Below are 12,280 nucleotides of genomic sequence, written 5' to 3' on the forward strand. Positions count from 1 at the left end.
GTCGAGTGACCCGACTATCAGATACCCGTTACCCATCTTAAGGGAGCAAAAGGATAATGAAGATATATACCTACCGGCTATTTCATTAGATGTTATGTGGGCGGCAGACAGATTTAAGCGTTTTGGCCTTTTGTGGTCGTTAGAGTGGGCGTGGCACCTTTTTTTTTAGTGAGTCGACAGGTATTGTTGAGGCAAATACATTTCAGTTGAAATTTTGTTTCTATCATAAAACTTCAGGCGCTACATATTTTCGCGGATTATGGGCGTTAGAGTGGGCGTGGCACCCCGCTGAAACATACTTGTTCTGCGCAGGAACCCCAAAAATCTGCATTCCAAGTCCTACGGTTTTAGCTCTTATAGTTTTTGAGATCTCAGCGTTTATACGAGAGAGATTATACAGGACGCCAAGATGTAGCCCATTATTGTACGACTTGACACCAGGGTGAATCCCTGCCATAGTAGAAGTCTTGGAGACAATGCAATCAAGAATACATTTCGATCGAAGAAGGAGCATGAACAGCGGGGCTTCTCTCCCTAAATGGGCATCCTGTGCGCTTGCCGTATTATTTTTATAATTGACAATTAACAATTTTTAATTAACTTAAAGGGCTTTTAATAAATATGCACAAGATGCAAAAGCGTAAAAGTAAAATCAATCTGGATGAATATCGGTACAATATGAATGAATACCACTTTAAAATGAAAGAACACCATTTTGATGTAGAATCAAATGAGTTCTTTATTAAAAAATAACATATTAATTAATATGTGAATATATCAATCTGGATCACGGCTTACTCGTCAAGGCTTGAATCCAAGGGTTAGAATTTCGCTAGAGTCGAGGCTACAAGTTATTTTCCTATGAAAGAGTTCGTTAATAATTTACAAGTAAAACGAGCGGACATTCTCTGGCATTGATAATTAACTTTAAAATTCAGACGCAATAGTCGTCTCGACTAAACTCCTTTAAAGCGATTACTGAATACATGATATTATCATCGAACTCAGGCCATTGTCCGGAAGCAACTGCAATCTTTTTTGATTGGTTCCAGAATTATATCTTCTTAGCGGATAGCTCCAACTTTGTTTGCGATTTGCTAAGGGCCTACAGCCCCACAAAAAACTGTATTTGGCTGGATAGGTAAACTGTAAAGAAAATTTGTCTACACGGTCTGTTACACATACTACTTTAGCACCTATGAAGCCTATGATCGATTTGAAAGCTTGTGGCCCTATTGACGAAAGTGATCTGTACGATTTCGACTAAGCAGAAATTCGTTGATTATAACTATTTTAAACTAAATAAACAAGTAGCTGATATAGTGGATGGCACACATTGCGTGTGACAACGGGTCACAAACTATATGCCGATAGGCATGTCTTTACATCATTTGTACTAACCCCTGAGTAGCCCCGGGCTTAACCCGAACATCTGTAATTATTTATTAAGCCTATATTTCTGTTAACTGATAATAAAAATATTGTACATTTTTACCTATAGCAGATTAAACTAAAGATCTTTGTAACCCCAAATCATATATATAAGCCCGAATCCATGCTCAATAAAAAATCAGAACGAATACGGAGATATAAATCAGCAACTTTAACTTTGCGTTCAACTAACACACAAGTTCTAATCAACTAAGCGATTTGAACTAGATGAATTGCTGTTTCTCTGATCAATCTGTTCAGAGCCAATTTACATATATATACTCCATCGGTGCGGGTGGAGGCACATAAAATCCAATTACCACTTAAGCGGATTATATAAGAAAGTAGATATCAGTTCTTGAAAGAACAATTAACTGTAAGAAAACCAATTCACAATGTCTTCGGAATAATAAAGAGGGCTCCACCGACATGAAGACTAAACCAGCCAACTACAGAGAATAATAGCAAACGTTAATGTTAAAATCCTCCTTAATGTTAAATCTTCAAAATAACTCCGGAGAAATTCAAATAATTAGTTTTCTAATGGATCCACTTTAGAACACGATTATTTCCCAAATGAATTAATTTAGTCATTTCATTAAATATTTATGAATTCTATGTTTGTTACAATGCCTGAATAGTAAAAAATCACCAAGAATTAGGCGCATTTTATCGCTCAGTAAGACAACTTTAGCCCATCTCGTCGGCTGTGCGTACAATCGGTGGGCCATAACCCATTTAGCGGTCCGTCCTACCCTACATCTCATCGTCGGAGCTCACCTAACCTCCATTTCCTCGGCTAGGCTCCAGAAATCGGTGCATCCTAAAACACATCATATACGAAGAGCACATCAGCTGCGATCCTAACCTCAATTCGTCAGTACAACGACCCGCATTTTAAATTGATTATAAAGTTGCCTACGTAAATACATACAACCTTTATTTCTAACACACAAATGTTATAAGTTACTTGGCTTTCAATCATCAACTGCTTAAGGGCTCATACCCAATACATATACAAACACATATTTGGTCTAACTTGATTCCTTGGTTTGTCTTCTTGTACTTTCTCTTGTCATTTGTCTTCTGCCTTCACCAAACATTTTTCCAAACTCTCTTTTCCCTCGTGACTACGCACATTCTCCTCTCTGGCTTTTATCCTGTGTACGACGCCGCACCGCACCATGATGAGCTTCACTTCAGCTTTTCTGTGCCGTTCAGTGAAATTTTTTGTCGGACTTAGCTCAGGTTTGCTTTATTTCGATATCGGAACGCTATTTTCTTCCAGTGGGATCTACCAGTATCCATCATCAGGTCCAAACTGCGGATGAGCCGCGCATCCCTTAGTTGAGCATACGATGTAGTTTATGATGGGCATTTGGTATGCATCTTTCATAGACTTCACATTGATCTGCCAAAAGTCAACGCACAGTCTCCACTTAAAGCTTGAGTTTACCCCTATGCCGATTGTACCTTAGCAGCTAGCTTAGATCCCTGGCCATTTTCCGATCGTTCGCAGCAGTTGACGCCCCTGACATCCATTTTGCCGCAGAATAAAAGCCGTTGGGTTAGACAACCTTGGGCCGGGGTCCGTTCTCACCACATTTCTAAAAGACCTTCTACAGGTCTGTGATATGGGTTGTATCATGTAGACTTTGTGTAGTGCTAGGAGTCTCCACAAGATATTGTTTGGCTATCTCTGTTGCTGTTTGGGGTGGTGTCCATGTTCCACGTGGAGCTTCGTTTGCCTGATGCGGTTGGAGTTGGTGTGGTGGTGAACATTGGTCCTTTCCTTTCTGCAAGCTTGATCCAGCTCCACAGGATACGCAGCTTACTCCAGCTTCACAGGATACGCAGCCTGATCCAGCTTTACAAGATACCCAGTTTATTCCGGCTTCACAGGATACGCAGCTTACTTTAGCTTCACAGGATACTATGGCTCATACAGATTCACGGGATACGCAGCTTACTCCAGCTTCACAGGATACGCAGCTTAATGCAGCTTCACAGGATACCATAACTTGATCCAGCTTTACAAGATACGCAGCTTACTCCAGCTTTACAGGATACCATAGCTCATCCAGCTTCACAGGATACGCAGGTTACTCCAAATGAGCTACAAGGTCAGATTCAACAGCTCATAAAGGACTATGGCAAGGATTCTGCCGAACGACGCCAACGAGACGGTTATTATTCCAGTAAGCTAAACGAGTTAAGCGATCTCTGTTCAATGACTTAGATGAAGAAGTCCAATAAGCAACATTACCTACTGCAGATAAATACGCCTTACGACTCACAACATTAAATGAGCTGGTAAAGAATTATAAGCAATATTCAAAAAAAATACGGCGTCAGCGAGCCGACCTCAAAAGATACCTTGGCGGATCCTCAACAATCCGAAGGACTCTTTAATCAAGCAAACAGTTTTACAACGCCTCTTGTGGGTCTAATGGGGCTTATTGATCTCGATAGTACTCCTGGTATTCAGATATTATATAAAGAAGATAATATGACCTTGCCTCGAGGAAACGACTCTCTGATGAACCTAAATCTGTCTCTACCACCAATCAGTATTCCCGAGTTTGATCACGAATACCTAGATTGGCCCCATTTTCACGATTTGTTTGTGCATAATAAAGCATACTCAGCCAGCCAGAAGCTGGATATTCTATAAGGTTTACTCTGCGGTGAAGCAAGAAATATTTTGACTGAGCAATCTAGTGGCAGGCGCAGTAACCATCGCAGGCTGCGACAACCCTAGAGGAAAGGTTCTGCTCGCGACCGCCAAGGTATAATTAGAAGATCCTACTGGTCAACTTAAAATATGTCCCGCTGTAATAGATTCCGGGTCATAGGTGAATCTTATCTCAAGGAGGATGGCAGAGCTGCTATCTCTTAAGGAAATGTCGTTACCGATTGAAATATCTGGAATTGGAAGAAAAATAACAACAGCGACCAAGTCAATACTAAAGCTATGGTCGTGTACCTCAGATTTTAAAACCCCAGTCTAGGTATTTATTATTTCCACAGTCATTTCAGATCAACCATCGTTACCAATTGCACACGATCTTGTGCGAGAGAGATTGTCTTTAGCAGATCCTGACTTTCGGCAACCTGGACCCATTTATCTCACCTTAGGGGTTGACCCGTATTCTCGTTGAATAAATGGTAAACATCTAAGACTAGGACGTGATAAGCCGCTGGCGCAAGAAATTCTAAATTTAATAAAGAAATATCTAAACTTTGTTGCAGAAGGATCTCATAACAGAGACGTGACAAATGATCAATTTCTGCGAGGGCACAATTTCAGTCCCCGCGGCAGGGAAGTTGCTAGCATAAAAGGGAGCGTCAAGCAGCATCAAGAAGGTTTGGGGGATGTTAATCATACTCAGGATTTTGCGCAGTCTAAAGAGGGCTCACTGACAATCAATAATTTGTTGGCTGCTTTCTATGGATTTCTGTCAAGGGCTGAAAGACATCACGCCTTAATTGAGGGTAGTCCAACGAGGTACGTAAAAAAGCAAAGGAAATACCAGAAAATATACCAAATTAAGCAACAAAATAAGACAATTTAATCTTTGATTGTGTTTGTGCAGAATCGTAATGGAAACCAAAATTTAAAAATTGAATAAAAACCACAAAAGCTATCCCAAAGATACCTTCAGAAGTCCAGTGCAGACTGAAAAGGACGCCAAGATGTTTCCCATATTGTGGGACTTGCCAGCAGGACGAGTCGTTAACGAAGAGTTTCCCATTGGGGAGACACTGGACTCCACTCCAGAACGAGACGCTGGCTTCTATGGGATCGAGGAAAAAAGTCCGCCGCTAAGAGACAGCTGTCCATTGCCAGGATGCTGGTCGCCTTCCTGCATAGAAATTCGTTCCCATCCCGGCTCTGACAGCCCCATGGCACATATTGGCAAATTGGGAACAGCATTGCAGTGCTTAGTTCGCGGAGAAAAAAGCATCCGCGAAACTAGAAGGAAGCCTTAAAATAATTTTTTAGGAAAAATAAAAAAATTCCCTTGAACATTTAATTTAAGTTTTTTATTTTGTGCCCCAAAAGATAAGTCTTCTTTAAATTGCTCCAATTTTCGGGGGGCTATGTAAAACCGTACTACATGCATAGCGGGTAATCTTTTAAATCTTCAATCACTACAAAGAATAAGTTTTTAAAAAAAAACAAAAAAAAAAAGCAATTTAGGATGTGAATTTGCATGTACGTCGCGGATCAAAGAATACAAAGTTTAACTTCGTGTTAAAAGAAAAACGCTATAGTCGAGTGACCCGACTATCAGATACCCGTTACCCAGCTTAAGGGAGCAAAAGGATAATGAAGATATGTACCTACCGGCTATTTCACTAGATGTTATGTGGGCGGCAGACAGATTTAAGCGTTTTGGCCATTTGTGGGCGTTAGAGTGGGCGTGGCACACCGCTGAAACAAACTTGTGCTCCGGAACCCCAAAAATATGCATTCCAAGTCCCACGGTTCTAGCTCTTATAGTTTCTGAGATCTCAGCGCTCATACGGATAGACAGCCTGACGGACATGGCTAGATCGACTGGGCTAGTGATCCTAATCAAGAATATATATATTTTATGAAGTCGGAAACGCTTCCTCCTACCTGTTACATACTTTCCGACCAATCTAGTATATCCTTTTACTCTCAGAGTAACGGGTATAAAAATGGAAGGAAAAATGCAGATAATGGAGATTGTTCAGGACGCCAAGATGTAGCTCATTATTGTAGGACTTGACACCAGGGTGAATACCTATCATGGTGGAAGTCTTGGAGACAATACAATCAAGAAGACAGTTCGATCGAAGAAGGAGCATGAACAGGGGGCTTCTCTCCCTAAATGGACATCCTGTGCGCTTGTCTTATTATTTTTTAATTGACAATTTACAATTTTTAATCAACTTAAAGTACATATTAGAGCACAAGATGCAAAAACGTAGAATTAAAATCAATCTGGATGAATATCGGTATAATATGAATGAATACCTCTTTAAAATGAATGAACACCATTTTGATGTAGAAGCAAATGAGTTTTTTATTAAAAAATACTATATTAGTTGATATGTGCATATATAAATCTGGGTCACGGCTTACTCGTCAAGGCTTGAATCCAAGGATTAGAATTTCGCTAGAGTCGAGGTTACGAGTTATTTTCCTACGAAATAGTTCGTTAATAATTTGCAAGTAAAACGAGGGGGCATTCTCTGGCATTGATAATTAACTTTGAAATTCGGATGCAATAGTCGTCTCTACAAAACTCCGTTAAAGCGGTTATTGAATACATGATATTATCATCGAGCTCAGGTCATTGTCCGGAAGCAACTGCAATCTTTGATTGGTTCCCGAATTATATCTTCTTAGCGGATAGCGCCAACTTTGTTTGCGATTTGGTAAGGGCCTACAGCCCCACAAAAAACTGCATTTGGCTGGATAGGGAAATTGTAAAGAAAATTTGTCTACACGTTACACATACTACTTTAGCACCTATGAAGCCATCGATTTGAAAGCTTGTGACCCTATTGACAAAAGTGATCTGTACGATTTCGACTAAGCAGAAATTCGTTGATTTTAGCTATTTTAAACTAAATAAACATGTAGCTGATATAGTGGATGGCACACATTGCGTGTGACAACGGGTCACAAACTTTATGCCGACAGACATGTCTTTACATCATTTCTAATAACCCCTGAGTAGCCCCGGGCTTAACCCGAACATCTGTAATTATTTATTAAGCCTATATTTCTGTTAACTGATAATAAAAATATTGTACATTTTTACCTATAGCAGATTAAACTAAAGATCTTTGTAACCCCAAATCATATATATAAGCCCGAATCCATGCTCAATAAAAAATCAGAACGAATACGGAGATATAAATCAGCAACTTTAACTTTGCGTTCAACTAACACACAAGTTCTAATCAACTAAGCGATTTGAACTAGATGAATTGCTGTTTCTCTGATCAATCTGTTCAGAGCCAATTTACATATATATACTCCATCGGTGCGGGTGGAGGCACATAAAATCCAATTACCACTTAAGCGGATTATATAAGAAAGTAGATATCAGTTCTTGAAAGAACAATTAACTGTAAGAAAACCAATTCACAATGTCTTCGGAATAATAAAGAGGGCTCCACCGACATGAAGACTAAACCAGCCAACTACAGAGAATAATAGCAAACGTTAATGTTAAAATCCTCCTTAATGTTAAATCTTCAAAATAACTCCGGAGAAATTCAAATAATTAGTTTTCTAATCTATCCACTTTAGAACACGATTATTTCCAAAATGAATTAATTTAGTCATTTCATTAAATATTTATGAATTCTATGTTTGTTACAATGCCTGAATAGTAAAAAATCACCAAGAATTAGGCGCATTTTATCGCTCAGTAAGACAACTTTAGCCCATCTCGTCGGCTGTGCGTACAATCGGTGGGCCATAACCCATTTAGCGGTCCGTCCTACCCTACATCTCATCGTCGGAGCTCACCTAACCTCCATTTCCTCGGCTAGGCTCCAGAAATCGGTGCATCCTAAAACACATCATATACGAAGAGCACATCAGCTGAGTTCCTAACCTCAATTCGTCAGTACAACGACCCGCATTTTAAATTTATTATAAAGTTGCCTACGTAAATACATACAACCTTTATTTCTAACACACGAATGTTATAAGTTACTTGGCTTTCAATCATCAACCGCTTAAGGGCTCATACCCAATACATATACAATCACATATTTGGTCTAACTTGATTCCTTGGTTTGTCTTCTTGTACTTTCCCTTGTCATTTGTCTTCTGCCTTCACCAAACATTTTTCCAAACTCTCTTTTCCCTCGTGACTACGCACATTCTCCTCTCTGGCTTTTATCCTGTGTACGACGCCGCACCGCACCATGATGAGCTTCACTTCAGCTTTTCTGTGCCGTTCAGTGAAATTTTTTGTCGGACTTAGCTCAGGTTTGCTTTATTTCGATATCGGAACGCTATTTTCTTCCAGTGGGATCTACCAGTATCCATCATCAGGTCCAAACTGCGGATGAGCCGCGCATCCCTTAGTTGAGCATACGATGTAGTTTATGATGGGCATTTGGTATGCATCTTTCATAGACTTCACATTGATCTGCCAAAAGTCAACGCACAGTCTCCACTTAAAGCTTGAGTTTACCCCTATGCCGATTGTACCTTAGCAGCTAGCTTAGATCCCTGGCCATTTTCCGATCGTTCGCAGCAGTTGACGCCCCTGACATCCATTTTGCCGCAGAATAAAAGCCGTTGGGTTAGACAACCTTGGGCCGGGGTCCGTTCTCACCACATTTCTAAAAGACCTTCTACAGGTCTGTGATATGGGTTGTATCATGTAGACTTCGTGTAGTGCTAGGAGTCTCCACAAGATATTGTTTGGCTATCTCTGTTGCTGTTTGGGGTGGTGTCCATGTTCCACGTGGAGCTTCGTTTGCCTGATGCGGTTGGAGTTGGTGTGGTGGTGAACATTGGTCCTTTCCTTTCTGCAAGCTTGATCCAGCTCCACAGGATACGCAGCTTACTCCAGCTTCACAGGATACGCAGCCTGATCCAGCTTTACAAGATACCCAGCTTATTCCGGCTTCACAGGATACGCAGCTTACTTTAGCTTCACAGGATACTATGGCTCATACAGATTCACGGGATACGCAGCTTACTCCAGCTTCACAGGATACGCAGCTTAATGCAGCTTCACAGGATACCATAACTTGATCCAGCTTTACAAGATACGCAGCTTACTCCAGCTTTACAGGATACCATAGCTCATCCAGCTTCACAGGATACGCAGGTTACTCCAAATGAGCTACAAGGTCAGATTCAACAGCTCATAAAGGACTATGGCAAGGATTCTGCCGAACGACGCCAACGAGACGGTTATTATTCCAGTAAGCTAAACGAGTTAAGCGATCTCTGTTCAATGACTTAGATGAAGAAGTCCAATAAGCAACATTACCTACTGCAGATAAATACGCCTTACGACTCACAACATTAAATGAGCTGGTAAAGAATTATAAGCAATATTCAAAAAAAAATACGGCGTCAGCGAGCCGACCTCAAAAGATACCTTGGCGGATCCTCAACAATCCGAAGGACTCTTTAATCAAGCAAACAGTTTTACAACGCCTCTTGTGGGTCTAATGGGGCTTATTGATCTCGATAGTACTCCTGGTATTCAGATATTATATAAAGAAGATAATATGACCTTGCCTCGAGGAAACGACTCTCTGATGAACCTAAATCTGTCTCTACCACCAATCAGTATTCCCGAGTTTGATCACGAATACCTAGATTGGCCCCATTTTCACGATTTGTTTGTGCATAATAAAGCATACTCAGCCAGCCAGAAGCTGGATATTCTATAAGGTTTACTCTGCGGTGAAGCAAGAAATATTTTGACTGAGCAATCTAGTGGCAGGCGCAGTAACCATCGCAGGCTGCGACAACCCTAGAGGAAAGGTTCTGCTCGCGACCGCCAAGGTATAATTAGAAGATCCTACTGGTCAACTTAAAATATGTCCCGCTGTAATAGATTCCGGGTCATAGGTGAATCTTATCTCAAGGAGGATGGCAGAGCTGCTATCTCTTAAGGAAATGTCGTTACCGATTGAAATATCTGGAATTGGAAGAAAAATAACAACAGCGACCAAGTCAATACTAAAGCTATGGTCGTGTACCTCAGATTTTAAAACCCCAGTCTAGGTATTTATTATTTCCACAGTCATTTCAGATCAACCATCGTTACCAATTGCACACGATCTTGTGCGAGAGAGATTGTCTTTAGCAGATCCTGACTTTCGGCAACCTGGACCCATTTATCTCACCTTAGGGGTTGACCCGTATTCTCGTTGAATAAATGGTAAACATCTAAGACTAGGACGTGATAAGCCGCTGGCGCAAGAAATTCTAAATTTAATAAAGAAATATCTAAACTTTGTTGCAGAAGGATCTCATAACAGAGACGTGCCAAATGATCAATTTCTGCGAGGGCACAATTTCAGTCCCCACGGCAGGGAAGTTGCTAGCATAAAAGGGAGCGTCAAGCAGCATCAAGAAGGTTTGGGGGATGTTAATCATACTCAGGATTTTGCGCAGTCTAAAGAGGGCTCACTGACAATCAATAATTTGTTGGCTGCTTTCTATGGATTTCTGTCAAGGGCTGAAAGACATCACGCCTTAATTGAGGGTAGTCCAACGAGGTACGCAAAAAAGCAAAGGAAATACCAGAAAATATACCAAATTAAGCAACAAAATAAGACAATTTAATCTTTGATTGTGTTTGTGCAGAATCGTAATGGAAACCAAAATTTAAAAATAGAATAAAAACCACAAAAGCTATCCCAAAGATACCTTCAGAAGTCCAGTGCAGACTGAAAAGGACGCCAAGATGTTTCCCATATTGTGGGACTTGCCAGCAGGACGAGTCGTTAACGAAGAGTTTCCCATTGGGGAGACACTGGACTCCACTCCAGAACGAGACGCTGGCTTCTATGGGATCGAGGAAAAAAGTCCGCCGCTAAGAGACAGCTGTCCATTGCCAGGATGCTGGTCGCCTTCCTGCATAGAAATTCGTTCCCATCCCGGCTCTAACAGCCCCATGGCACATATTGGCAAATTGGGAACAGCATTGCACTGCTTAGTTCGCGGAGAAAAAAGCATCCGCGAAACTAGAAGGAAGCCTTAAAATAATTTTTTAGGAAAAATAAAAAAATTCCCTTGAACATTTTATTTAAGTTTTTTATTTTGTGCCCCAAAAGATAAGTCTTCTTTAAATTGCTCCAATTTTCGGGGGGCTATGTAAAACCGTACTACATGCATAGCGGGTAATCTTTTAAATCTGATTGATTGATTCTTTTAAATCTACAAAGAATAAGTTTTTAAAAAAAAACAAAAAAAAAAAGGCAATTTAGGATGTGAATTTGCATGTACGTCGCGGATCAAAGAATACAAAGTTTAACTTCGTGTTAAAAGAAAAACGCTATAGTCGAGTGACCCGACTATCAGATACCCGTTACCCATCTTAAGGGAGCAAAAGGATAATGAAGATATATACCTACCGGCTATTTCATTAGATGTTATGTGGGCGGCAGACAGATTTAAGCGTTTTGGCCTTTTGTGGTCGTTAGAGTGGGCGTGGCACCTTTTTTTAGTGAGTCGACAGGTATTGTTGAGGCAAATACATTTCAGTTGAAATTTTGTTTCTATCATAAAACTTCAGGCGCTACATATTTTCGCGGATTATGGGCGTTAGAGTGGGCGTGGCACCCCGCTGAAACATACTTGTTCTGCGCAGGAACCCCAAAAATCTGCATTCCAAGTCCTACGGTTTTAGCTCTTATAGTTTTTGAGATCTCAGCGTTTATACGAGAGAGATTATACAGGACGCCAAGATGTAGCCCATTATTGTACGACTTGACACCAGGGTGAATCCCTGTCATAGTAGAAGTCTTGGAGACAATGCAATCAAGAATACATTTCGATCGAAGAAGGAGCATGAACAGCGGGGCTTCTCTCCCTAAATGGGCATCCTGTGCGCTTGCCGTATTATTTTTATAATTGACAATTTACAATTTTTAATCAACTTAAAGGGCTTTTAATAAATATGCACAAGATGCAAAAGCGTAAAAATAAAATCAATCTGGATGAATATCGGTACAATATGAATGAATACCACTTTAAAATGAAAGAACACCATTTTGATGTAGAATCAAATGAGTTCTTTATTAAAAAATAACATATTAATTAATATGTGAATATATCAATCTGGATCACGGCTTACTCGTCAAGGCTTGAATCCAAGGG

At 40.4% G+C, this 12,280-nt stretch overlaps 1 long non-coding RNA gene across 2 annotated transcripts; it reads left to right on the forward strand.

Moving 5' to 3' along the window:
* Positions 1-350: 350 nt before the first annotated feature.
* On the forward strand, positions 351-10,792 carry LOC122818935 (uncharacterized). 2 transcript variants are annotated; one of them, XR_007765521.1, is made up of 3 exons: positions 351-4,599; positions 4,684-4,939; positions 10,766-10,792. It is a non-coding gene; the product is annotated as an uncharacterized LOC122818935 (long non-coding RNA). The 2 variants fall into 2 exon arrangements; XR_007765520.1 differs by lacking the exons at positions 351-4,599; positions 4,684-4,939 and adding exons at positions 9,499-10,337; positions 10,422-10,677.
* The last annotated feature ends 1,488 nt before the right edge of the window (positions 10,793-12,280 follow it).

Source organism: Drosophila biarmipes, unplaced genomic scaffold, assembly GCF_025231255.1.
Source record: "Drosophila biarmipes strain raj3 unplaced genomic scaffold, RU_DBia_V1.1 ptg000017l, whole genome shotgun sequence".
In the NCBI taxonomy this organism is placed as follows: Eukaryota; Metazoa; Arthropoda; class Insecta; order Diptera; family Drosophilidae; genus Drosophila; species Drosophila biarmipes.